The sequence below is a fragment of the Miscanthus floridulus genome, chromosome 9 (genome assembly GCF_019320115.1).
Source record: "Miscanthus floridulus cultivar M001 chromosome 9, ASM1932011v1, whole genome shotgun sequence".
Classification (NCBI taxonomy): Eukaryota; Viridiplantae; Streptophyta; class Magnoliopsida; order Poales; family Poaceae; genus Miscanthus; species Miscanthus floridulus.
Genome location: NC_089588.1, coordinates 94,008,967 through 94,012,635, shown reverse-complemented (window position 1 = coordinate 94,012,635; position 3,669 = coordinate 94,008,967). Strand labels below are relative to the sequence as shown.

The 3,669-nt window shown below is 38.4% G+C and overlaps 1 pseudogene; it reads right to left on the bottom strand.

Moving 5' to 3' along the window:
* Nucleotides 1-275: 275 nt before the first annotated feature.
* LOC136480313 (regulator of nonsense transcripts UPF3-like) lies at nt 276-2,190 on the bottom strand (annotated as a pseudogene).
* Nucleotides 2,191-3,669: the final 1,479 nt, after the last annotated feature.

The following is a 3,669-nucleotide window of genomic DNA, read 5'->3' as shown; positions in this document are numbered from 1 at the left end:
TAGAAATAAGATCAATTGTGCTATTTTTCATAAATACAGTAAACCGTAAGCATAGTACATCAGGGACCATCTGATGAATGAGGAAAAACATAATGAGATATAGAAATAAGATCAATTGTGCTATTTTTCATAAATACAGTAAACCGTAAGCATAGTACATCAGGGACCATCTGATGAATGAGGAAAAACATAATGATGAGTTAGTACCATACGGAACGAATCTTACTGAACAAAGGAATATTGCCAACATAGGCACCCATGTGAAGGTACACCCGTTATGTCAAACAAATTATAAACTGAGAATAGAAAGTTTTATCAGAAAAAATCAGAAAGCTCCAAATAAAGCATGGTACCGTGGAGGATCTGCACTTCTCAGAAGACCTTTTAGGACTGGAACTGCTAGTTACGACACCTGCAACTTTTCTGCTAAGCCTACTTCTAGGTCTCTGCAATTTAAGAAAATAGTATCAAGTTAACATATGATAAAGAATAGCCCTATGTTATCAGTTAAGGAATAAATGTACCTGAGCCATATTCTTAGCTGCCCTTTGCTGGCGGACATACATCATAAGAGGTGTCACAACAGGTGCCTCCTTTCCAGCAGCTGACAAAAACAACCAAATGTGACAACCCCATTTTATGCTTGGCATATTTGGAAAGACACATCGATATAGCAAATACTTCCTCCATTCCAAATTATAAGATGTTTTGGCTTTTCTAGATACATTGTTTTTAGTGTGTATCTAGACATAGTGTATATCTAAGTGCATAGCAAAAGCTATGTATCTAGCAAAGCCAAAATGTCTTATATTTTGGAATGGAGGGAGTACTATTATGAATAGAAAGTAATGACGGCATATTCTACCTGCCCTTTCAGCTTCTTTCCTTTCAAGCTGAATTTCAGCACTAGGCAGATGCTCAGTAGGCTTTGAAATAAGCTCAAGAAACTCCAAGTACTCTGGATCTAGTAATTCCAAAACAACAAAATCCAAGTTTAGGAAAATGGTAATATGATAGAACGGTACAATTGGGCAAAGAATTAGGAAAAGTGATTGCCTAAGACCTTTCATAAAAGTTCCTTCACGGCCATCCTTCTTGATATTTGACTTGGGAACCTGTTGTGATGGTGCATATTCCACGAAAGCTTTAAATTGAGCACCTGACAGAACCATACACAACATCCATGAGACCCAATTTACACAGCAGAGCATAAATGACACTCCCCCAAAAAACACTACAAACACACGTGGTCTATAGTTGCCAAAAAAAACACCAAATTTAATACACTGGTAAGTAGTTTATTTCTGTTTCAGCATAACAATATAACACTGTACAAGAAATATTATCAAGCCAACATATGTTGTTCTTGCTTCCAGCGACCACCATTAGCACTGACCTAAGTTGGATCAACAAGCACAATAACAGTCAAGGACAAGATTAATGTCAGTATGTCATCGTTCATGTGCTAGCAATGCTGCAACCTTATGTAAGTACATCCAATTCAATTTCAAAATTTCCTTCATACCAAATTTTCACTAGTGTGTTTTTCTTGGATCTCTTCTTCCACACTCACCAAGGGAAAACAGAATCCTATACACCAATAGGTCAAGTGGACAGTGTTCTAGAAAGCTAACTATAACTGAATATAGATTATCGTGGACAAAATTCAACAAGATAAAGAAAATACCCTTTTCATTCACAAATACGTGCCCACTGAAGACCTCAGCAAACTCAACAACGTCCTCTGGGCGCTTGAAATTAAGGTAAAGTCGAGAATACCTATGATTCTTTTGGCTGGATAAAAAGGGAGAAAGAAGAATGTCACCATCATTTAGCTTCAAAATTAAGCAATATACTGATGAGCAGGCTAATTGCTTGCTGAGAAGAGTACACTAGAACTAGCAAACTGGAACTTAATCAGAGACATCGCAATAATAGCTTCCTACCATGGTTCATAGGCTAAATAGGATAGTACCACAAGTCCTAATTACGGACCTACTCCCACCCACAGCAACGCCACAAGCACTGGAAACGCAAAGAGCACGGACCTGGCATTGCCCAGGCGGAAGCACGCCCAGTCGTACCGCCCAGCGAAGCGCGCAGTCGACCTGGTCCAGGACGGCCTGCTGCGCGATCGCCGGCTGGCAGCCGCCGGAGCACCACCTTCGTGCGGTGCGCCGGGTCCTTCATGTGCACTCGCGCCGCCGACGCCACCTCGAATCCCACTCGCAGTCGCTGAATCGCCGCGAACACCCCCCCCCCCCCCCACCGCGACACCGTCTCAAACCCTAGGGCTGGGTCACATCGAGGGGAGGTGGGGCAGACGCCAGCGAGATCTGGGGGACGAAGGGGGAGGACGGGGGAGGTGGCTAGGGTTTGGAGCCGAGTGGGGATTTGTCTCTCGCTCCTGCTTCCCTTCCCTTCCCTTCACCATCGCGTCGTCGCGTGCAATTTTTCTTTTTTTTTCTTCTGCTTTGGTATCGAATAGGGTTTGGGGGGTTTGGGGATGGGGATGGGAAATTGGAAACTGCCGCAGATTGGGGGATGGGGGTAGAGGAGGAGATGTGGGGGAAGGAGAAATTTCAATATTTAACCTGGGTTCACACGCCTCTCATTCCGTACGGTTCTAAGAGTGTATGCAGATTTTGTCATCTTGTTATTTGACAAAGTTTCAACTACAAAAAATGATGAATACCAAAAGTGTTCAACTCATTAATATCTACAACTTTTATTTTAGTCATCTTATCATTTAACAAAATTTGAACCTTTCAAATTTGAAATTTTGAAAAACGACAAGTTCGAACCAAAATTTGAGACCCAAATTGATTTCAACATAAAAAATGATGAATACAAAAGTTGTTCAACTCATGAATATCTACAACTTTTATTTTGGCTATTTTTTCATTTGACAAATTCTTAGCACACATTATTAACTAATCTTACACATGTCTCATATAGTTTATAAAACCTTACGAGAGATGTGTCACATTTGTGAACAATGTCATTATCACTGTCATATGAAAAATGACCAATACAAAAGTTGTAGATCTTGATGAGTTATTCAACTTTGGTATTTATCACTTTTTCAGCTGAAATCATTTGGGGTACCAAAATCTTGTCTGAAGTTGCACTTTTTTGAAATTCAAAATTTAAATTGCTCAAACTTTTCATATGTATATATTGAACAAAACCAATAAAATAAATTGATAGAGAATGATTTTATAAAATTTTAGAAAAAAAATCATCAGATTTGGAGTTAGTATGAGGAAGAAAAACTAATTACAAAGTTAACCCATAGATTAAAAAAAGAAATCACACTGTTCACTATGATCATGTAAGGATCATCTAGAACAGTGTGATTTCTCTTTTTAATCTGTGGATAAACTTTGTAACTAGTTGTTCTCCCTCATACTAACTCCAAATATGATGATTTTTTTCCTAAAAATTTCTATAATCATGCTTTAGCATTTAAGTTTGATCAAACTTGGATGTGATAATGTTTTACACATTTTAAAATTTGAAATTTGACAAGTTCAAACCAAATTTTCAAACCCTGAATTATTTCATATGCAAAAGTGATGAATACAAAAGTTGTTCAAATCATCAAGATCTACAACTTTTATTTTGGTCATCTTGTCATTTGACAAAATTTGAACCTTTCAAATTTGA